Here is a 24,850-nt window from a genome sequence, read left to right on the forward strand (position 1 = left end):
TCCATCTCAAGCGGGTGGCCATTGACCCGTACTGTCACCTTAATGGGGGCCACACGGGGAGCTGCCACACAATGTAGCTGCAGGCAGTCGTCCTCCGTCTCCACGTCCTCAGGAGTAGTCGCCGCAGGTTCATCCACATGGAAGGTACGGCCTCTGGGCTGGTCCCAGTTACGGCCCATGGGCTGGTCCCAGTTTCGGTCGGAACGACGGCGCCTCTGGCGTCCCCAAGACTGCCGTCCGCGACGGGGTCGGCGCCTACAAATCTGACACGGACATGGCTCCTCATCCATTGGCTCTGGAGAAGGCTCCCTTCAGGGAGGAATGTCCGATGGCCACTGGCGTCGGTCCGGACGTTGCCTCGCCCAAGGTACCGCAGGAGTGCGGGGGGACGTTTTCGGACGGAATGGGTTGCGCCCCAAGGCATGCACTTCCATTCCCTGTAGCTCCTGTACTCCTCGCTCTGCGCTCTCTCGGGACAAGACTATTTGAATGGCCTGTTGAAAAGTCAACGTTGGCTCCGCTAACAACTTTCTCTGGGTGGCTGCATTGTTAATACCACAAACCAAACGGTTGCGTAACATTTCTGACAAGGTCTCACCACAGTCACAGTACTCCGCAATCCTGCGTAGCCTGGATAGAAAGTCGGCAAGGGATTCTCCTGGGGTCCTCTTAGCGGTATTAAACCGGTAACGCTGGACTATCGTGGATGGGATTGGGTTAAAGTGTTGCCCCACTATATTCACAAGTTCATCAAACGTTTTGGTGTCCGGCGCAGCTGGGTACGTAAGGCTCCTCATCACCCCAAACGTATGCGGGCCGCAGGCGCTGAGCAATATGACCACCTGGCGCTCGTTTTCGGAGATATTGTTTGCCCGGAAATAGTAACGCATCCGTTGTGTATACTGGTTCCAGCTTTCCAGCGCAGCATCAAAAACATCCAAACATCCGTACAGAGGCATGGTATAATAGAAAACAACTTCCAACCTGTATCCAACAAAAATCCAGGGAGGTGGCTTCAGCAGTGTAGAGAGCTATTCACTTTTACCTTCGTCGCCAGTTTTGTAAGGGCCACGAAGAATCCAGCACGAGTTTTAAGGATACAAAGTAATAACATTTATTTACAATAACATTTATACATAACAGTAGCAGTAACATCCCTTGCTACATACTCCTTCCTTCTGGTTCCTGAACTGGCCAGCTTATTTATACTAGGAGTTTACTAGTGGTTTCTCCGCCCCCCTCATTGGGGAAGCTCATACTCCCACAGGATTGTGGGATAGTCATTAGTCCCCAGCCAATGGTAAGTAGGCAGGTTATAACAGAATTGTATCGGTCCGAGCCCCCACTGGAAGAGGGAGGGATGGGCCGCTTTCTGGACCAATTGAGGTTTCCGAAGGTGGAGGAGGGACTGGTAGCGGGATTGGGGGCGCCGATTGGGCTGGAGGAGCTGACCAAAGGGATAGGGATCATGCAGGCGGGGAAGGCACCGGGGCCGGACGGTTTCCTGGTCGAATTCTATAAAAAATATATAGACCTGTTGGGCCCGCTGCTAGTTAGGACCTTCAATGAGGCAAGGGAAGGGGGGGCTTTGCACCCGACGATGTCTCAGGCACTGATCACCTTGATACTGAAGCGGGACAAGGATCCCCTGCAGTGTGGGTCTTACAGGCCGATTTTGTTGCTAAACGTGGATGCCAAGGTGCTGGCGAAGGTCTTAGCCACGAGAATTGAGGATTGTGTGCCGCAGGTCATCCATGAAGACCAGACGGGGTTCGTGAAAGGGAGGCAGTTGAACGCGAATGTGCAGAGGCTTCTGAACGTTATCATGATGCCGACGACGGAGGGGGAGGCGGAGACAGTGGTGGCGATGGACGCTGAGAAAGCCTTCGATAGGGTAGAGTGGGGGTACCTGTGGGAGGTGTTGAAGAGGTGCGGGTTTGGGGAGGGGTTTGTCAGGCTGTTGTATGAGGTCCCGATGGCAAGTGTGGCCACGAACAGGAGGTGGTCCGAGTACTTTCGGTTGCACCGAGGGACGAGGCAAGGGTCCCCCCTGTCCCCCCTGCTCCTCGCACTGGCGATTGAACCCCTGGCTATGGCACTGAGGGAGTCGAGGAACTGGAGGGGGTTGGTGCGGGGTGGGGAGGAGCATAGGGTGTCGCTCTATGCGGACGACTTGCTGCTATATGTGGCGGATCCGGTGGGGGGAATACCGGAGGTAATGAGGAGCCTCAGGGAATTCGGGGATTTCTCGGGGTACAAGCTCAACATGGGGAAGATCGAGCTGTTCGTGGTTCACCCAGGGGACCAAGAGAGGGGGATTGGCGAGCTCCCACTAAAAAGGGTGGAGAGGAGCTTCAGGTATTTGGTGGTCCAGGTGGCCAGGAGCTGGGGGGCCCTGTATAGGCTTAATTTCACAAGGCTGGTGGAGCAAATGGAGGAGGGGTTCAAGAGGTGGGACGCGTTGCTGCTGTCCTTGGTGGGTAGGGTGCAGTCAGTCAAGATGACAGCGCTCCCAAGGTTTTTGTTCCTGTTCCAGTGCCTCCCCGTGTTTATCCCGAAGTCCTTTTTTAGGCGGGTTAACAGGAGTATAATGGGGTTTGTGTGGGCGCGAGGGACTCCGAGGGTGAGAAGGGTGTTCCTGGAGCGGAGTAGAGATAGGGGGGGGGATGCGCTGCCCAATATCTGTGGGTACTACTGGGCTGCCAATGCGACGATGGTGCGCAAGTGGGTGATGGAGGGGGAGGGGGCTGCATGGAAGAGGCTGGAGACGGCGTCTTGTGTGGGTACGAGTCTGGGGGTGCTGGCAACGGCGCAGCTGCCGTTCCCTCCAAGGAGGTATACCACGAGCCCGGAGGTGGCGGCTGCCCTCAAAGTCTGGGGGCAGTGGAGGCGGCACACGGGGGGATGTTGGGGCCTCGGTGTGGACCCCAATACGGGGGAACTACCTTCCTTCCCAGGGAGAACAGATGGCGGGTTTTTGGGGTGGCACGGGGCAGGGATACGAAGGTTGGGGGACCTGTTTGTGGACGGGAAGTTTGCGAGCCTGGGTGAGCTGGAGGCGAAGTATGGGCCCCCCCCCCCGGGGATCACCTTCAGGTATTTACAGGTAAGGGTGTTTGCCAGGCGGCAGGTGGTGGAATTCCCGCGGCTGCTGCCACACACAGTACAGGACAGGGTGCTCTCGGGGGGGTGGGTGGGAGTGGGGAAGATCTCGGAAACCTACCAGGTGATGCAGGAGGAGGACAGGCCTCGGTGATGGAGGTGAAAGGTAAGTGGGAGGAGGAGTTGGGAGAGGAGATCGATAAACCCCCGGGACCTGATAAAATGTATCCCAGGACGTTGTGGGAGGTTAGGGAGAAAATTGCAAGCCCCCCAGCTGAGATAATTAAATCATTGACAGCCACAGAAGAGGTGCCTAAAGATTGGAGGGTAGCAAATGTTGTGCACTTGTTTAAGAAGGGTTGTAGGGATAAGCCTGGGAACTACAGACCAGTTAGTCTTAGTTCTGTAGTGGGTAAATTGTTAGGTTTTCTGAGGGACAGGATCTGCAAGCATTTAGACAGGCAAGGGCTAATTAGGGAAAGTCAGCATGGCTTTGTAAGGGGAAAGTCATGTCTCACAAATTTGATTGAGTTTTTTGAAGGGGTAACTAAGAAGGTAGATGAGGGTAGTGCAGTCGATGTTGTCTGCATGGACTTTAGCAAGACCTTTGACAAGGTACCGCATGGTAGGCTGTTGCAAAAGGTTAAATCTCACAGAATCCAGGTTGAGGTGGCACGGTAGCTTTGTGGATAGCACAATTGCTTCACAGCTCCAGGGTCCCAGGTTTGATTTTGGCTTGGGTCACTGTCTGTGCGGAGTCTGCACATCCTCCCCGTGTGTGCGTGGGTTTCCTCCGGGTGCTCCGGTTTCCTCCCACAGTCCAAAGATGTGCAGGTTAGGTAGATTGGCCATGATAAATTGCCCTTAGTGTCCAAAATTGCCCTTAGTTTTGGGTGGGGTTATTGGGTTATGGGGATAGGGTGGAGGTGTGGACCTTGGGTAGGGTGCTCTTTCCAAGAGCCGGTGCAGACTCGATGGCCTCCTTCTGCACTGTAAATTCTATGAAATTGGATGCAAAGTTGGCTCGGCGACCGAAGCCAAAGGGTGGTTTTGGAGGGTTGTTTTTCAAACTGGAGGCCTGTGACCAGTGGTATGCCTCAGGGATCGGTACTGGGTCCACTGTTATTTGTTATATATATTAATGATTTGGATGAGAATGTAGGAGGAATGGTTAATAAGTTTGCAGATGACATCAAGATTGGTGGCATAGTGGATAGTGAAGAAGGTTATATAAGATTGCAACAGGATCTTGACCAATTGGGCCAGTGGGCCGATGAATGGCAGATGGAGTTTAATTTGGATAATTGTGAGATGATACATTTTGGTAGATAAAATCAGGACAGGATCTACTCAGTTAATGGTAGGGAGTTGGGGAGAGTTACAGAACAAAGAGATCTAGGAGTACAGGTTCATAGCTCCTTGAAGGTGGAGACGCGGGTGGACAGGGTGGTGAAGAAAGCATTTAGCATGCTCGGTTTTATTGGTCAGAATATTGAACACAGGAGTTGGAACGTCTTGTTGAAGTTGTACAAGGCATTGGTAAGACCACACATGGAATACTGTGTTTAGTTCTGGTCACCCTATTATCGAAAGGATATTATTAAGCTAGAAAGAGTGCAGAAGAGATTTACGAGGATGCTATCAGGACTTGATGGTCTGAGTTATAAAGAGAGGCTGGATAGGCTGGGACTGTTTTCCCTGGAGCATAGAAGGCTTGGGAGTGATTTTATAGAGGAGCATAGATAAGGTAGATAGTCAACAGCTTTTCCCAAAGGTAGAGGAGTCTAGAACTAGAGGGCATAGGTTGAAGGGGAGAGGGGAGGATTGCTAAATTCACTTAAACTAGTATGGCAGGGGGGTGGGAACCAAAATGTGAGCTTAGACGGTGTAATAACTGCAGGGAAAATAGAGAATCAAAATAAAAGAACAACATCACCCTCAGGCAGAGCAAGACAGGTGACAAGTGTCAAAACCGGAGGTGGTCAATGCAGGATTGAGGATGTTGTACCTAAATATGCGCAGTATACAGAAAAAGGTAAATGAGCTTGTTGCGCACATTGAAATTGGCCGGTACGATGTTGTGGGCATCACAGAGACGTGGCTGCAAGGGGATCAGGGCTGGCATCTAAATATAGAATCTCTGTGGGTAGAGTTGAGGAATCACAAAGGTAAAAAGACCCTGATGGGAGTTATGTACAGGCCCCCTAGCAATAGTCAGGAGGTGGGGCAGAAAATAAATCAGGAGATAGAAAAAGCATGTAAAAAAGGCAATATTAATAATAATAATAATAATAAATAATCGCTTATTTCCACAAGTAGGCTTCAATGAAGTTACTGTGAAAAGCCCCTAGTCGCCACATTCCGGCACCTGTTCGGGGAGGCCGGTACGGGAATTGAACCCGCGCTGCTGGCATTGTTCTACATTACAAACCAGGGGCAAGATTCTCCGACCCCCACCGCCGGGTCGGAGAATCGCTGGGGGCCGGCGTGAATCCCGCCCCTGCTGGTTGCCGAATTCTCCGGCACCGGATATTCGGCGGGGTTGGGAATCGCGCCGCGCCGGTTGGCGGGCCCCCCCCCCCCCCCCCCCCCCCCCGCGATTCTCCGGCCCTGATGGGCCGAAGTCCCGCTGCTAGAATGCCTGTCCCGCTGGCGTGGATTAAACCACCTACCTTACCGGCGGGACAAGGTGGCGCGGGCGGGCTCCGGGGTCCTGGGGGGGGGGGGGGTGCGCGGGGCGATCTGGCCCCGGGGGGTGCCCCCACGGTGGCCTGGCCCACGGTCGTGGCCCACCAATCCGCGGGCAGGCCTGTGCCGTGGGGGCACTCTTTTCCTTCCGCCTTCGCCACGGTCTCCACCATGGCGGTGGCGGAAGAGACTCCCTCCACAGCGCATGCGCGGGGATGCCGTGAGCGGCCGCTAATGCTCCCGCGCATGCGCCGCCCAGCAATGTCATTTCCGCGCCAGCTGGTGGGGCACTTCCGCCAGCTGGCGGGGTGGAAATCAGTCCGTCGCGGGCCTAGCCCCTCAAGGTTAGGGCTCGGCCCCCCAAGATGTGCAGGATTCCGCACCTTTGGGGCGGCGCGATGCCCGACTGATTTGCGCCGGTCGGCGGACATCGCGCCGATACCGGAGAATTTCGCCCCAGCTGTTTAGCCCACAGTGCAATACCAGCTCCATGATTACAATAATCATGGGGGACTTCAATATGGAGGTGGACTGGGAAAATCAGGTTGGTATGGATCCCAAAAAAAGGAATTTGTGGAATGTCTAAGAGATGTTTTTTTTGGAGCAGCTTGTGACAGAGCCTGCTAGGGAACAGGCAATTCTGGATTTAGTGATGTGTAATGAGGCAGACTTGATTCGGGAACTTAAGGTGAAGGAACCCTTAGGGCGCAGTGACCACAATATGAAAGACTTTACCCTGCAGTTTCAGAGTGAGAAGCTGCAATCAGATGTAACGGTATTACAATTAAATAAGGGTAACTACAAAGACAGGAGGGAGGAGCTGGCCAGAGTTGATTGGAAAAGGAGCCTAGCAGGGAAGACAGTGGAAGAGCAGTGGCAGGAGTTTTTGGGGCTTATTCGGGAGGCACAACAGAAATTCATCCCAAGGAGGAGGAAACATACTAAAGGGAGGACAAGGATCTATTTCTGACGAGGGAAGTCAAGAATTGGGAAGCCTTTAAAAGCGAGCAGAGGACAATTAAAAATGCAATAAGGGGGGAGAAGCTGAAGTATGAGTGCAAGCTAGCTAGTAATGTAAAGGATGATAGGAAAAGTTTTTTTCAATTTCTAAAAGGTAAGAGAGAGGCAAAAATAGACATTGGACCACTGGAAAATGTGGCTGGAGAAGTAATAATAGGAAACAAAGAAATGGCAGACGAACTGAACAGTTACTTTGCATCAGTCTTCACGGTGGAAGACATCAGTGGGATGCCAGAGCTCCAGGCGAACCAGGAAGCAGAGGTGAGTGCAGTGGCCATCACTAAGGAGAAGACTCTGGGAAAACTGAAAGGTTTGAAGGTGGATAAATCACCTGGACCGGATGGACTACACCCCAGAGTTCTAAAAGAAATAGCTCAGGAGATTGTGGAGACATTGATGATGATCTTTCAGGAATCTCTGAAGGCAGGAAGGGTCCCAGAGGACTGGAAAGTGGCTAATGTAACACCACTGTTTAAGAAGGGAGGGAGGCAGAAGACAGAAAATTATAGGCCAGTTAGCCTGACTTCGGTCATTGGTAAGATTTTAGAGTCCATTATTAAAGATGAGATCGCGGAGTACTTGGAAGTGCATGATAAAATAGGACTGAGTCAGCACGGCTTTGTCAAGCGGAGGTCATGTCTGAGAAATCTGTTAGAATTCTTTGAGGAGGTAACAAAGCAGTTAGACAAAGGAGAATTAGCGGACGTGATCTATTTAGATTTCAAGAAGGCCTTTGACAAGGTGTCGTATAGGAGGCTGTTAAAGAAGTTAAGAGCCCATGGAGTTAAGGGTAAGATACGGCATAGCTAGAGGATTGGCTGAATGGCAGAAGATAGAGAGTGGGGATGAAGGTATCTTTTTCAGGATGGCAGCCGGTGACTAGTGGTGTACCGCCGGGGTCAGTGTTGGGACCACAACTTTTCACAATAATCATTAACAATCTGGAAGAAGGAACTGAGGGCATCGTTGCTAAGGTTGCAGATGATATAAAGATATGCAGAAGGACAGGTAGTATGGAGGAAGCAGGTGGGCTGCAGAAGGACCTGGACAGGTGATGAGAGTGGGCAAAGAGGTGGCAGAAGGAATATAATGTGGAAACTTGTGAGGTTATGTACTTCGGCAGGAAGAATGGAGGCAGAGACTATTTTTTACATGGGAAAAGGCTTAGGAAATCAGAAGCACACAGGGACTTCGGAGTCCTTGTTCATGATTCTCTTAAGGTTAACGTGCAGGTTCAGTCGGCAGTTAGGAAGGCAAATGCAATGTTCGCATTCATGTCGAGAGGGCTAGAATACAAGAGCAGGGATGTACTTCTGATACTGTATAAGGCTCTGATGAGACCCCATTTGGAGTATTGTGAACAGTTTTGGGCCCCGTATCTAAGGAAGGATGTACTGGCCTTGGAAAGGGTCCAGAGGAGGTTCACAAGAATGATCCCGAGAATGAAGCTTGCCATATGAGGAGCGGTTGAGGACTGTGCGTCTATACTTGTTGGGAGTTTAGAAGAATGATGGGGGGCATCTTATTAAAGCTTACAAGATATTGAGAGGCCTAGATAAAGTAAATGTGGAGGGAATGTTTCCACTCATAGAAGAACCAGAAGTGAGGTCAAAGCCTCAGACTGAAGGGACGATTCTTTAAAACTGAGGTGAAGAGGAATTTCTTCAGCCAGAGGGTGGCGAATCTGTGGAACTCTTTGCCGCAGAAAGCTGTGGAGGCCAATTCACTGAGTGTCTTTGAGACAGAGGTAGAAATTGATTAATAAGGGGATCGGGGGTTATGGGGAGAAGTCAGGGAAGTATAATGGTTAATGGGAAGCAAAGCAGCAGGAAGGGTAAACCTTCGGGAAGTATAGTGGTTAATGGGAAGCAAAGCAGCAGGTTAGCACGTGGGGAGGTGTGTTCAACTACATGGAAAATAATGAAAAAAGTTAAAGGGAAGAAGATCTCAGGAGATGTTATTAATGGAGGTGTTGGGATTCAAAAAGAAGGTATCAAAACTAGCATAATAGTACTTTACCTGAATACTCATCACATTCGAAACAAGGTAAATGAGTTGACGGCACAACTCATTGCGAATGAGTATGATTTAGTGGCCATTACTGAGACATGGTTGCAGGGTGGTCATGACTGGGAGTTAAATATCGAGGGATATCAGACTATTCGGAAGGACAGACAGGATGAGATCAGGGCAGTAGTGAGATATGGGATAGGTTTTATGGAGAAAAAGGTTGATTTTGGATGTAAATTCGAAATAGTAAGGAGAAAACATCACTGATAGGCGTAGTCTATAGACCACCAAATAATTACATCATTGTGGGGCGGCCATTAAACAAAGAAATAACTGATGCATGTAAAAATGGTACGGCAATTGCCATGGGGGATTTTAATCTACATGTCGATTGGTCAAACCAGGTCGGTCAAGGCAGTGTTGAGGAGGAGTTCAGAGAATGTATCCGCGATATTTCCTCAAATGAGGGAGCAAGCTATCCTAGATCTGGTCCTGTGTAATGAGGGAGGAATAATTAATGAACTCATAGTGAGGGATTCTTTTGGAAGGAGCGATCACATGGTTGAATTAAAACTACAGATGGAGGGTGCGAAGGTAAAATTCAATACCAGTGTCTTGTGCTTAAACAAAGGAGACTACAATGGGATGAGGGAGGAATTGGCTAAGGTAGACTGGGACAATTTATGGTGGGACAATTGAGGAACAGTGGAGGACTTTCAAAGCGCTGTTTTCACAGTGCTCAGCAAAGGTATATGCCAGTGAAAAGGCACAATCAGCCATGGATATCTAAGGAAATAAAGGAGGGTATCAGATTGAAAGAAAATGTACACAGAGTGACAAAGATTAGTGAGAAAATAGAGAGTTGGGAAATCATTAAAAGTGAACAGAAAGCTCAAAAATATTTGTAAAGAAAAGTAAGATAGATTCTGAGACTAAACTAGTTCAGAATATAAAACCATGAAAGGAAAGATTTTGACAAATATATAAACTGAAAAAGAGTGGCTAAGATCAACATTGGTCCTTTAAAGGACGAGAAGGGGGATTTAATAATGGGAAACGAGGAAATGGCCGAGGCATTGAACCAATATTTTGTGTCGGTCTTCAAAGTGGAAGATACCATAACATGTCATTAATTGATGGCAAGGAGGCTATGGTAGGTGAGGACCTAGAAACTATCATTATCACTAAGGGTATAGTGTTGGGCAAGCTAATGGGGCTACAAGTAGACACGTCTCTTGGTCCTGATGGAATGCATTCCAGGGTACTAAAGGAGATGGTGAGAGAAATAACAAATGCACTCAAGGTAATTTACCAAAATTTGCTGGACTATGGGGCAGTTCCGGCAGATTGGAAAACAGCAAATGTGATGCCACTGTTGAAAAAAGGAGGTCGACAAAAGGTGGGTAACTATAGGCTGGTTAGCTTAACTTCTGTAGTGGGGAAAAATGCTTGACTCTATCATCAAAGAAATAGCGAGACATCTGGATATAAGTTGTCCCATTGGGCAAACGCAGCATGGGTTCTTGAAAGGCAGGTCATGTTTACCTAATTTACTGGAATTCTTTGAGGACATTACGAGTGGGTGGACAATGGGGAGCCGATTCGATGTGGTGTATTCCAAAAGGAATTCGTCAAGGTTCAACACCTTTGGAGGAGGAAAGGAGGAGCTATCTGGGACCCCTTCATTTCAGGTGGACTACCCTTCAAGATTCCAGTTCCCCTGAAATCTCATCCCCACATCACCGCCCCACCGTTCCATCCTTTTTTTGAAATAAATTTAGGGTGCCCAATTATTTTTTCCAATTAAGGAGCAATTTTGCGTGGCCAATCCATCTAACCTGCAGATCTTTGGGCTGTGGGAGTGAAACCCACGCAGACAAGGGGAGAATATGCAAACTCCACACAGACAGTGACCCGCAGCCGAGATCGACCCCAGGTCCTCAGCACCGAGAGGCAGCAGTGCGAACCACTGTGTCACTTGCCTCAATAAGTCCGGGTCCCGTCAATGCAGGAAATATCAGGCCTAATCAGTTTTTTCCCCCTCGCTTTTTCTGCAAAACATCCTTCCTGGAATTTCACATTACACTGTGCTACTCTGTTTTATTTATCTCCACATTTTTTTTTTATGATTGGCACAAATGAATCAACCAGATTGTTCATTTGTTTTGGTTCATTTGGTTCATTTTATCAGTGGACTGAATGGCCTCCTTCTGCACTGTCGGTATTCTAAGATAGGGATAGTAGAATGTGGATAAGACCAAATTTGACAAGCTTTAAAATTAAATGTTAAATATTACTACCAAGTTTCCTAGCTTAAATAGAAATTTAGCTTTGCGTTGGAAAGGGCACTTATGTTTACTTGTAAGGTAATGTGCAGTTGATGGAACACAATGTCATTGGTTTCTCCAATCCTATTCCTATAATGTTGAGGTATTTTGAATGTATTAGGGGCTAGATTCTCCGATTTGCAAAAACCAGGATTGGCGCCTGGTGCCAATATCGTCCCGACGCTCCGGTTCCCTGCTGGCAGCGGGATCGAGGTTTGCGCGCCAAGCCAGCGCGAAGATGTAAATAGATAATTGAGACCCATTTGTATCCTATTAATAGGCCGAACACCATGGGCTGGATGCTCTGTTTCAGCGGCTAAGTGCCGGCTGGAACGGAGAATTCGCAGGAGGTTAACGATGAAAGAAATCGGCGCCGGCCCCGATTGGGGCACCGGAGTCTATTCTCCATTTGATTGCCGATTACGATATCGGCGTCAGGCAATGGAGAATCACGGCCGATAGTCTCCAAGCCCGAGCGATTCTCCGGTGCTCTGGGCTGAGAATCATGTGGGCGAGAATTGGTGCAGGTATTTACAAACGTGGTCCTGATGCAGTGGACATCATGGTGGTCCAAGGTGATAACTCTTTAAGGCAGTTGTCCCAAAAGTTCATTGGAGGGCCACCGTTACCCACACAATCCAAACCCTGCCCTCTCCACCCCCAGAGACCCCCCAAATTAGATAGACCCCCACCAGAGACCCCACGTAAGAGCGATTCCTGCCTGGAAGCTCTTCAGAAGAATGACCTCAGCCGAGAAGTGAGAGAGGAATCTGGACAAGGGCAGTGAAAACAAATCACTGCTTTAAAACTCACTTGTGCAATACACCTACTGGCTCAGGTGGAGGAAGCAGCACTTGTCAATTCCTGGGAAGAGAAAACCAGTCAGCTGGGTTTAAACCCCCTCAGATCTTTGATAAGCCATTCACTCATTCATTTCTCTGTGAAATTGTTTTTACTAGGTTGTGATTGACAGCTTCCACACACACACAGTTATCTGCATTGTTTAGTTTGCCTCCCTTTATGCTTGAGTTGCTTTGAAGTACACAGATGTGAAACTAACTCTAATGTTTATAAACATCTAGCTACGATTGACAGCTTCTGGACTGCATCAAAGACAGTTAAGTGCTTTCTGCAGAGAAAAAGAGGAAGCGAGAGCACTTAAAGCACTTAACTGGTTAGTTTCACAGTTGGGTACTTCAAAGCCATTATTAATGGGCGGCCCATTAGCGAGATTTTCTAAGGAATCACTTAGAATCCCCACCATGCAAAACTTTGGACTCATTAAGGATTGTGACTCGCTTCTGGATCTGCATTCCTAGCATGAGCGCAAATCAGGTGCAATTCAGCTCCACCTGGAGAGCATTGTCTCCCAGTCGGAGAATTCCAACCTATGGGTGCAATTCTCCCACAAAATAACAAAGTCTCCGAGCGAGTGCGTTACACCGCGTGTTCCTGCACTCGCAGTGCAAACAAACACATGGCTGTTCAACACTTCTCGCATTGAATAAGTGGCCTGAATGGGGAACGCGCGGCCTAAGCTGCACATAACAGTGGGGAGCTCCACTCATCGCAGTTCACCAATGTAGCGAGAGATCGAGATGCCATTTTTAATCCACAACCCCCCTCCCAGCCTGAACGCAATATGGGAGTGTCCATGCCCCTGCGCACTCCCCCGCCAACACCCACGCTGGGCAATCTCGGACCGATCGTGCTCGTGCAGAAAATGCCAGCTTGGCACATAGGCAGTGCCAACTGGCACCCTGACAGTACCCATGTCAGCTGGTAGTGCCACCCAGGCACCATGGCAGTGCTAGGATGGTACCCAGATGTCATTGCCAGGGTGTTAGGCTGGCATTGCCAGGTACCCAGGTGGCACCAGCATTTCCAGGGCACCCCCCTGCCCAAAGGACATGCAGCTGGGCCTCTCCAACCCCCTGGGAGACCCCCACGTGTGCCGTTTCTTCTGGCCCCGTTTTTGGGGGCCTGTGCTGAACGGCGCTCTCCTGAAGTTTCTGAGGCAAAGTGGTTGAATCCCAAAGCCTCAGGTACCTCGGCAATCTTCACATAAGAGTGAGGCTTACTGCTTCGCTCTAATACGCAGATTTGTTAGAAAGTGATCTTGCCCATTGTGGACAGGATTCACATCGCAGCGATCGCAAGATTGTGTGTTGAATCGCGCGAGGCTTTCTGAACTGGAAAGATCCCGGGGTCTCCCGGCTTTCAACGCCCACGCTGCTCTGCGGCGAGCTGCTTTTCCGGCGAAGCCTGGCCATTGGATTGTGCCCTATGTGTTTCATTTAGTACAGGTTTTGTTGATGGTTTTGTTTTCTAATTCTTGAAATTAAGGATTCTCCCGCACGTTAATTGCATGTTTGCACTCGCAACAAGCCATGGCCGAATCCTAATCCTGCGGTACATTTGTTCAGATAAACTAATCAGCACTCATAGAATCATAGAATTTCAGTGCAGAAGGAGGCCATTCGGCCCATTGAGTCTGCACCGGACTTTGGAAAGAGCACCCTACCTAAGCCCACACCTCCACCATATCCCCACACCTCCACCCTATCCCCGTTAACCCACCTAACCTTTTTTTGGACACGAAGGGCAATTTAACATAGCCAATCCACCTAACCTGCATATCTGAGGACTGTGGGAGGAAACCCACGCAGACACGGGGAGAACATGCAGACTCCGCACAGACAGTGACCCAAGCGGGAATCGAACCTGGGACCCTGGAGCTGTGAAGCAACTGTGCTACCATGCTGCCCACTCCTCTAGCATCGTTGTATAATTTTGTAATCAAATGAAACTATCCATTAATGTCTTATTAGAACTTATGTCTCAGGAATGGGTATGGAAAATCGAAATTCATAGCTACTCTTGCACACCACCTAGTGACAGACAGAAGAAATTATAATTCAAGTTGATCATGAAATGAAATTTGCTCATTGTCACAAGTAGGCTTCAAATGAAGTTACTGTGAAAAGCCCCTAGTCGCCACATTCCGGCGCCTGTTCGGGGAGGCTGGTGTGGGAATTGAACCATGCTGCTGGCCTGCCTTGGTCTGCTTTCAAAGCCAGCGATTTAGCCCAGTGTTAAGCCATGTGTCATGAAACTTAATTTGTGGGAGCAGAATATCTTTAGTTTAAATTATTCGGGAGTTTTTAAATATGGCCAAGTCAGCTGATGTTAAGAATGCCATTTTTTTGTTGGAGTAACGTTAGTAAAATATGATGTGGAGAAAACAAAGTGGCCTGTTCAAACAAATATCTATACAAATGAAATATCCAAAGTGCCCCAGACATTGATATACTTCAATATAAGGAAAATTCTATTCCTCTGATTGAATCATGACCATGCTGCCATTGTTCGAGAGAGATGATTAGGGGCTGGTTTAGCACAGGGCTAAATAGCTGGCTTTTAAAGCAGACCAAAGCAGGCCAGCAGCGCGGGTTCAATTCCCGTACCAGCCTCCCCGAACAGGTGCCGGAATGTGGCGGCTAGGGACTTTTCACAGTAACTTCATTTGAAGCCTACTTGTGACAAGCAATTTTCTTTCTTTCTTTCAATTTGAACTTTGTTTTGAACGACAAAGATAATGCAGGAATCTATGTAATGATCTTTGCAACACAGTTCTATTGAAAACATAGTAAAATTAAATATTTATACTCTTCATCAAATATTAATGTTTTGTGAAGCCAAAACAGCACAGAGGAGTACTTAATTCCATTTAGCATGTGTTAAGGCAGCAGTTAGATTTTGCAAATTATAGTGCATGAAATATGTACATTTAGTAAAAAATAATAAAATAATTTATAAAAGTTTTCTATTAATGCATTTATATATGGATATATATATAATCTTCAACTTTCTCCTTGAGCCACTTCTGGGTCACCCTCAATATCCCAATTTCAGCCACCAACAAGGTAAACTGCTCCTCGTGCTCCCCCACCGTCTCCTCCACCTTCTGGATCGCCTGGCTCTGGGTCTCCAGCCTCAGATCCACATGGTCGATCCCCGCTTTCAGCAGGACCACCACCTTCTCCATGTCCTCCTGGGTCTCTCTCCTCTGGCTGAATGTTTCATTCAGGAATACCACCAACGACTCCGTCGACCAGTGGGCTGGTAGATCCGACCCTTTACCCTCCGCCATCTTCCCCTGTGGTGCACGAAGAGTTTGATGTTCTTGCAGCTCCTTCTTCTAAACTCACTTCTGGTCTGCGGATCAATCCAACAACCTCACCAGTGGGGTACAGCTTTCCTCCAACACCTCTGCACATTTGTTCTCCAAAACATCCACCCGGCAACCGGGGAAAAGGACTGAAAAAAATATCTCGAGCAGGATCTGCCAAATGTGCGACCACTCACACCATGGTCGCCGCCGGTAGTCCCAAAAAACAATTAAATATTTGGGGAAATGATGGATGAGTGACAATTGGAGAAAATTGGAGTTTTTAAAATTATGATGCTTTACTATAAAAAGTCAGATTTGGAATAATGGTGAGGCTAACAATGCTCACTGTTAACGGCGAGGGAGCCCTGTCCCCCTCTTCCTCAATCTTTTTTTTTAATAAATATTTTATTGAAAATTTTTGGTCAACCAACACAGTACATTGTGCATCCTTTACACAATATTATAACAACACAAATAACAATGACCTATTTTATAAACAAAAAATGAATAAATAATAAATAACAAAAATGAAAACTAGCCCTAATTGGCAACTGCCTTGTCACAAGTAACACTCTCCAAAAATATAATTTAACAGTCCAATATATAATTATCTGTAGCAACGACCTATACATATTATACAGTATATATTAACCCTGAGAGTCCTTCTGGTTCCTCCCCCCCCCCCCCCCCCCGAATCCTGGGCTGCTGCTGCTGCCTTCTTTTTTCCATTCCGTCTATCTTTCTGCGAGGTATTCGACGAACGGTTGCCACCGCCTGGTGAACCCTTGAGCCGACCCCCTTAGGACGAACTTAATCCGCTCCAGCTTTATAAACCCTGCCATGTCATTTATCCAGGTCTCCACCCCCGGGGGCTTGGCTTCCTTCCACATTAACAGTATCCTGCGCCGGGCTACGAGGGACGCAAAGGCCAAAACATCGGCCTCTCTCGCCTCCTGCACTCCCGGCTCTTGTGCAACCCCAAATTTAGCCAACCCCCAGCTTGGTTCGACCCGGACTCCTACTACTTTTGAAAGCACCTTTGTCACCCCCATCCAAAACCCCTGTAGTGCCGGGCATGACCAAAACATATGGGTATGATTCGCTGGGCTTCTCGAGCACCTCGCACACCTATCCTCCACCCCAAAAAATTTACTGAGCCGTGCTCCAGTCATATGCGCCCTGTGTAATACCTTAAACTGAATCAGGCTTAGCCTGGCACACGAGGACGACGAGTTTACCCTGCTTAGGGCATCTGCCCACAGCCCCTCCTCGATCTCCTCCCCCAGCTCTTCTTCCCATTTCCCTTTTAGTTCATCTACCATAGTCTCCCCTTCGTCCCTCATTTCCCTATATATATCTGACACCTTACCATCCCCCACCCATGTCTTTGAGATGACTCTGTCCTGCACCTCTTGTGTCGGGAGCTGCGGGAATTCCCTCACCTGTTGCCTCGCAAAAGCCCTCAGTTGCATATACCTGAATGCATTCCCTTGGGGCAACCCATATTTCTCGGTCAGCGCTCCCAGACTCGCGAACTTCCCATCCACAAACAGATCTTTCAGTTGCGTTATTCCTGCTCTTTGCCACATTCCATATCCCCCATCCATTCCCCCCGGGGAAAACCTATGATTGTTTCTTATCGGGGCCCCCCCAAGGCTCCAGTCTTTCCCCTATGCCGTCTCCACTGTCCCCAAATCTTCAGCGTAGCCACCACCACCGGGCTTGTGGTGTAGTTCCTCGGTGAGAACGGCAATGGGGCTGTCACCATAGCCTGTAGGCTAGTCCCCCTACAGGACGCCCTCTCTAATCTCTTCCACGCCGCTCCCTCCTCCTCTCCCATCCACTTACTCACCATTGAAATATTAGCGGCCCAATAATACTCACTTAGGCTCGGTAGTGCCAGCCCCCCCCCTATCCCTGCTACGCTGTAAGAATCCCTTCCTCACTCTCGGGGTCTTCCCGGCCCACACAAAACCCATGATGCTCTTTTCAATCCTTTTAAAAAAAGCCTTCTTGATCACCACCGGGAGGCACTGAAACACAAAGAGGAATCTCGGGAGGACCACCATCTTAACCGCCTGCACCCTCCCTGCCAGTGACAGGGATACCATATCCCATCTCTTGAAATCCTCCTCCATCTGTTCCACCAATCGCGTTAAATTTAACCTATGCAATGTGCCCCAATTCTTAGCTATCTGGATCCCCAGGTAACGAAAGTCCCTTGTTACCTTCCTCAACGGTAGGTCCTCTATTTCTCTACTCTGCTCCCCTGGATGCACCACAAACAACTCACTTTTCCCCATGTTCAATTTATACCCTGAAAAATCCCCAAACTCCCCAAGTATCCGCATTATTTCTGGCATCCCCTCCGCCGGGTCCGCCACGTATAGTAGCAAATTGTCCGCATACAAAGATACCCGGTGTTCTTCTCCTCCCCTAAGTACTCCCCTCCACTTCTTGGAACCCCTCAACGCTATCGCCAGGGGCTCAATCGCCAGTGCAAACAATAATGGGGACAGAGGGCATCCCTGCCTTGTCCCTCTATGGAGCCGAAAATATGCAGATCCCCGTCCATTCGTGACCACGCTCGCCATTGGGGCCCTATACAACAGCTGCACCCATCTAACATACCCCTCTCCAAAACCAAATCTCCTCAACACCTCCCACAAATAATCCCACTCCACTCTATCAAATGCTTTCTCGGCATCCATCGCCACTACTATCTCTGTTTCTCCCTCTGGTGGGGCCATCATCATTACCCCTAACAACCTCCGTATATTCGTGTTCAGCTGTCTCCCCTTCACAAACCCAGTTTGGTCCTCGTGGACCACCCCCGGGACACATTCCTCTATTCTCATTGCCATTACCTTGGCCAGGATCTTGGCATCTACATTTAGGAGGGAAATAGGTCTATAGGACCCGCATTGTAGCGGGTCCTTTTCCTTCTTTAAGAGAAGCGATATCGTTGCTTCAGACATAGTCGGGGGCAGTTGTCCCCTTTCCTTTGCCTCATTAAAGGTCCTCATCAGTACCGGGGCGAGCAAGTCCACATATTTTCTATAGAATTCGACTGGGAATCCATCCGGTCCCGGGGCCTTTCCCGCCTGCATGCTCCAAATTCCTTTCACCACTTCTTCTACCTTGATCTGTGCTCCCAGTCCCACCCTTTCCTGCTCTTCCACCTTGGGAAATTCCAGCCGATCCAAGAAGCCCATCATTCTCTCCCTCCCATCCGGGGGTTGAGCTTCATATAATTTTTTTATAAAATGTCTTGAACACTCCATTCACTCTCTCTGCTCCCCGCTCCATCTCTCCTTCCTCATGCCTCACTCCCCCTATTTCCCTCGCTGCTCCCCTTTTCCTCAATTGGTGTGCCAGCAACCTGCTCGCCTTTTCCCCATATTCGTACTGTACACCCTGTGCCTTCCTCCATTGTGCCTCTGCAGTGCCCGTAGTCAGCAAGTCAAATTCTACATGTAGCCTTTGCCTTTCCCTGTACAGTCCCTCCTCCGGTGCTTCCGCATATTGTCTGTCCACCCTCAAAAGTTCTTGCAGCAACCGCTCCCGTTCCTTACTCTCCTGCTTCCCTTTATGTGCCCTTATTGATATCAGCTCCCCTCTAACCACCGCCTTCAACGCCTCCCAGACCACTCCCACCTGGACCTCCCCATTATCATTGAGTTCCAAGTACTTTTCAATGCACCCCCTCACCCTTAGACACACCCCCTCATCTGCCATTAGTCCCATGTCCATTCTCCAGGGTGGGCGCCCTCCTGTTTCCTCCCCTATCTCCAAGTCCACCCAGTGTGGAGCGTGATCCGAAATGGCTATAGCCGTATACTCCGTTCCCCTCACCTTCGGGATCAATGCCCTACCCAGCACAAAAAAGTCTATTCGCGAGTATGGACATAGTATGGACATAGGAGAAAAACGAGAACGCCTTACTCCTAGGTCTGCTAAATCTCCACGGGTCTACTCCTCCCATCTGCTCCATAAAATCTTTAAGTACCTTGGCTGCTGCCGGCCTCCTTCCAGTCCTGGACTTCGACCTATCCAGCCCTGGTTCCAACACCGTATTAAAATCTCCCCCCATTATCAGCTTTCCCATCTCTAGGTCCGGAATGCGTCCTAGCATCCGCCTCATAAAATTGGCATCATCCCAGTTCGGGGCATATACGTTTACCAAAACCACCGTCTCCCCCTGTAGTTTGCCACTCACCATCACGTATCTGCCCCCGTTATCCGCCACTATAGTCTTTGCCTCGAACATTACCCGCTTCCCCACTAATATAGCCACCCCCCTGTTTTTCGCATCTAGCCCCGAATGGAACACCTGCCCCACCCATCCTTTGCGTAGCCTAACCTGGTCTATCAGTTTCAGGTGCGTTTCCTGTAACATAACCACATCTGCCTTAAGTTTCTTAAGGTGTGCGAGTACCCGTGCCCTCTTTATCGGCCCGTTCAGCCCTCTCACGTTCCACGTGATCAGCCGGGTTGGGGGGCTTCCTACCCCCCCCCCCCCTTGTCGATTAGCCATCCCCTTTTTCCAGCTCCTCACCCGGTTCCCACGCAGCTGTATCTCCCCCAGGCGGTGCCCCCCCGCCCATCCTCTCCCATACCAACTCCCCCCTCTCCCCAGCAGCAGCAACCCAGTAATTCCCCCCTCCCACCCCCCCCCCGCTAGATCCCCCGCTAGCGTAATTACTCCCCCCATGTTGCTCCCAGAAGTCAGCAAACTCTGGCCGACCTCGGCTTCCCCCCCGTGACCTCGGCTCGCACCGTGCGACGCCCCCTCCTTCCTGCTTCTCTATTCCCGCCATGATTATCATAGCGCGGGAACCAAGCCCGCGCTTCTCCCTTGGCCCCGCCCCCAATGGCCAACGCCCCATCTCCTCCACCTCCCCTCCTCCCCCCATCACCACCTGTGGGAGAGAGAAAAGTTACCACATCGCAGGATTAGTACATAAAACTCCTCTTTTCCCCCTCTTTGCCCCCCACATTCGCCCCACCACTTTGTTCAAACGTTCTTTTTAATAACCCGCTCATTCCAGTTTTTCTTCCACAATAAAAGTCCACGCTTCATCCGCCGTCTCAAAGTAGTGGTGCCTCCCTCGATATGTGACCCACAGTCTTGCCGGTTGCAGCATTCCAAATTTTATCTTCTTTTTATGAAGCACCGCCTTGGCCCGATTAAAGCTCGCCCTCCTTCTCGCCACCTCCGCACTCCAGTCTTGATAAACGCGGATCACCGCGTTCTCCCATTTACTGCTCCGAGTTTTCTTCGCCCATCTAAGGACCATTTCTCTATCCTTAAAACGGAGGAATCTCACCACTATGGCTCTGGGAATTTCTCCTGCTCTCGGTCCTCGCGCCATCACTCGGTATGCTCCCTCCACCTCCAACGGACCCGCCGGGGCCTCCGCTCCCATTAACGAGTGCAGCATCGTGCTCACATATGCCCCGACGTCCGCTCCCTCCACACCTTCAGGAAGACCAAGAATCCTCAGGTTGTTCCTCCTTGCGTTGTTTTCCAGTGCCTCCAACCTTTCCACACATCGTTTCTGATGTGCCTCCTGCGTCTCCGTCTTCACCACCAGGCCCTGTATGTCGTCCTCATTCTCGGCTGCCTTTGCCTTCACGACCCGAAGCTCCCGCTCCTGGGTCTTTTGTTCCTCCTTTAGCCCTTCGATCGCCTGTAGTATCGGGGCCAACAGCTCTTTCTTCATTTCCTTTTTGATCTCTTCCACACAGCATTTCAAGAACTCTTGTTGTTCAGGGCCCCATGTTAAACTGCCACCTTCCGACGCCATCTTGGATTTTGCTTGCCTTCCTTGCCGCTGTTCTAAAGGATCCACTGCAATCCGGCCACTTTCTCCTCCTTTTTCCATCCGTATCCAGGGGGGATTCCCTTCTGGTTTACCGCACAGTGTTTTTAGCCTTCAAAATTGCCGTTGGGGCTCCTATCAAGAGCCCAAAAGTCCCTTTCACCGGGAGCTGCCGAAACGTGCGACTCAGCTGGTCATCGCCGCACCCGGAAGTCTCTTCCTCCAAATCTTAATAGTGCTTTGTGTAGCATACTCGTCTGAAAGGAAACTCTATTTCAGTGACTTGGCATGTGCTCTTTTAAACTGTCGGCCTATTTTGTGTTCATAACTGGAAGAATGATGACTTTATAGTTCTGTTTTCATTTATTTTTTTGTTCTTTCCTAGGATGGGGCATCTCTGGCAAGGCTAGCATTTGTTGCTCATCCTTAATTACCCTTGAGACAGTGGTGGTGAGCCACCTCCTTGACCAATTGGTCAAAATACACAAGTGCTATTAGGATGGAAATTCCAGGATTTTGACTCAGTGACAGTGAAGGCATAACAGTATAGTGTCAAACTGGTGTGTGGCTTGAAGGGGAACTTGCAGGTGAAGCTGTTCCCATGCGTCCTTGTCCTAGGTCCGTGTTCTTCAAACTTTTTTCCTGGGACCCACTTTTGCCTACCAGCCGGCCTTCAGCACCCACGCCGGCTGACCGTTGTGACCCACAGCGGTGGAACTTTGCGACCCACGTGAGCTGACCTTAATAACAGACCCTGGGTCTCAATTTCAAAAGGAATTTTTCACCCACCACTTCTCTTTCAATATCTGAAACTTCTCCTCTCATCTTCCAGTACTTCCCTGCACATAACACACATGGGCTTTGCATTCTTATTTGCATTGGCATAATTGATAAAATATGATGAATAAGTTTTTATCAATGAGAGTTGTGATCAGTGATGCCAGGGGCCTCAGGAGAAGGTTGAGATGGATAATCGACTCAGCACTTCTGGCTAATTATGGTGGTTGGAAATGCTACAGCCTTTTCTCTTGCACTGAATTGCAGGGCTTCATCATTGAGGGTGGGGATATTTATGGAGCTTCCTCCTCACATTTTTTGTTGAATTGCTCACCACCATTCACAACTTGCTGTGGCTGGACGGTAGAGCTTTGATCCGATCTGTTAGTTGTGGAATTGCTTAGCTCTGCCTGTTGCATGCTGGTTAAGCTACTTGGCATGCAAGTCGTCCCGAGTTTTATTTTTGCCAGGTTGGCACCCCATTTTTAAGTATGCCTGGTTCTCCTCGTGACATATCCTCTTGCACTCTTCACTGAGCCAGGGTGGATCCCCTTGGTTGATGGTAATTAGAGGGTGAGAGATATGCCAGGTTATGAGGTTATTAGTCCGCTTAATTGCTCCTCCTTCCACAAACATTCAAACCTTCCACCACCAACGAACAGTGGCAGCCGTGTGCGCCATCTACAAGATGCACTGCAGTAACTTGCCAAGGTTTCTTAGACAACACCTTCCAAACCCATGACCATTACCATCTAGAAGGACAAGAGCAACAGATACCTGGGGAACCTACCACCTAGAGGTCCCCCTCCAAGTCACTCAGCATCCTGACTTGGAAATATATCATCGCTTCTTCACTGTCGCTGGGGCAACATCCTGGAAGTCCCTCCCTAACAGCACAGTGGGTGTGCCTACACCTCAAGGACTGCAGCGGTTCAAGGAGGCATCTCATCACCACCTTGAAGGGCAAATAGGGATGAGCAATAAATGCTGGCCTAATCAGCGACGGCCATATCCCATAAGTGAATTTTAAAAATTCCATTTAGCACGGTAGTAGTGCCACACACTAAGGGCTGGTTTAGCACAGTGGGCTAAATAGCTGGCTTGTAATGCAGAACAAGACCAGCAGCCCGGGTTCAATTCCCGTACTAGCTTCCCCGAACAGGTGCCGGAATGTGGCGACTAGGGGCTTTTCACAGTAACTTCATTGAAGCCTACTTGTGACAATAAGCGAGTATTATTATTATTATTATTATTATTATTATTATTACAATGTGATAGAACATAGAACGATACAGCGCAGTACAGGCCCTTCGGCCCACGATGTTGCACCGAAACAAAAGCCATCTAACCTACACTATGCCATTATCATGCATATGTTTATCCAATAAACTTTTAAATGCCCTCAATGTTGGCGAGTTCACTACTGTTGCAGGTAGGGCATTCCACGGCCTCACTACTCTTTGCGTAAAGAACCTACCTCTGACCTCTGTCCTATATCTATTACCCCTCAGTTTAAAGCTATGTCCCCTCGTGTCAGCCATTTCCATCTGCGGGAGAAGGCTCTCACTGTCCACCCTATCTAACCCCCTGATCATTTTGTATGCCTCTATTAAGTCTCCTCTTAATCTTCTTCTCTCCAATGAAAACAACCTCAAGTTCATCAGCCTTTCCTCATAAGATTTTCCCTCCATACCAGGCAACATCCTGGTAAATCTCCTCTGCACCCGCTCCAAAGCCTCCACGTCCTTCCTATAATGCGGTGACCAGAACTGTACGCAATACTCCAAATGCGGCCGTACCAGAGTTTTGTACAGCTGCAACATGACCTCCTGACTCCGGAACTCAATCCCTCTACCAATAAAGGCCAACACTCCATAGGCCTTCTTCACAACCCTATCAACCTGGGTGGCAACTTTCAGGGATCTATGTACATGGACACCTAGATCCCTCTGCTCATCCACACTTCCAAGAACTTTACCATTAGCCAAATATTCCGCATTCCTGTTATTCCTTCCAAAGTGAATCACCTCACACTTCTCTACATTAAACTCCATTTGCCACCTCTCAGCCCAGCTCTGCAGCTTATCTATATCCCTCTGTAACCTGCTACATCCTTCCACACTGTCGACAACACCACCGACTTTAGTGTCGTCTGCAAATTTACTCACCCACCCTTCTGCGCCTTCCTCTAGGTCATTGATAAAAATGACAAACAGCAACGGCCCCAGAACAGATCCTTGTGGTACGCCACTTGTAACTGAACTCCATTCTGAACATTTCCCATCAACCACCACCCTCTGTCTTCTTTCAGCTAGCCAATTCCTGATCCACATCTCTAAATCAGATGGACAGTATATTTGTATGAAGACAGTACTTTGTCTCCACAAGGACTGTCCAGCGGTCACTAATACCAATAAAATTTAAATTTGAACACAACTAATTTAGTTTTATATGCATGTATTAAATATACATATAGCTATGATTATGTTAGATTGCAAGTTATTTATTTAAAACCAATGCTATATTCAGTTTTGGTGAACTTCATTACCAAGAACGATGTGGACAGTTTTGGCCAGGCCAGCATTTATTGCCCATCCATTCTTTCCCTTAAGAAGGTGGTGGTGAGCTGCAGTCCATGCGGTGTAGGTGCACTCACAGTGCTGTTAGTGAGGGAGTTCCAGAATTTTGACTCAGTGACAATGAAGGGCGGTGTTATAGTTCCGACTCAGGATGGCATGTGGCTTGCGCGGAGGAGGTTGCGACAAATATAATTATTTTCCTTCTCCAGCATCCGTATATTTGAATCGATAAAGATGGATTTTCTTAATGATTAAATTTGAATTGTAATTCGTTATGCTTCTTGCTTCACCCGTCAGCCACATTTATGTAAACCTCAGTCCTGGTCAACATTGGCTAGGTAAGGATTG

General features: G+C 49.0%; 1 protein-coding gene across 2 annotated transcripts in view; it reads left to right on the forward strand.

Moving 5' to 3' along the window:
- cobl (cordon-bleu WH2 repeat protein) overlaps nucleotides 1-24,850 on the forward strand; it is a 685,350-nt gene that overhangs the window by 207,937 nt on the left and 452,563 nt on the right. The window lies entirely within an intron of this gene.

This window comes from Scyliorhinus torazame, chromosome 6 (assembly GCF_047496885.1).
Source record: "Scyliorhinus torazame isolate Kashiwa2021f chromosome 6, sScyTor2.1, whole genome shotgun sequence".
Classification (NCBI taxonomy): Eukaryota; Metazoa; Chordata; class Chondrichthyes; order Carcharhiniformes; family Scyliorhinidae; genus Scyliorhinus; species Scyliorhinus torazame.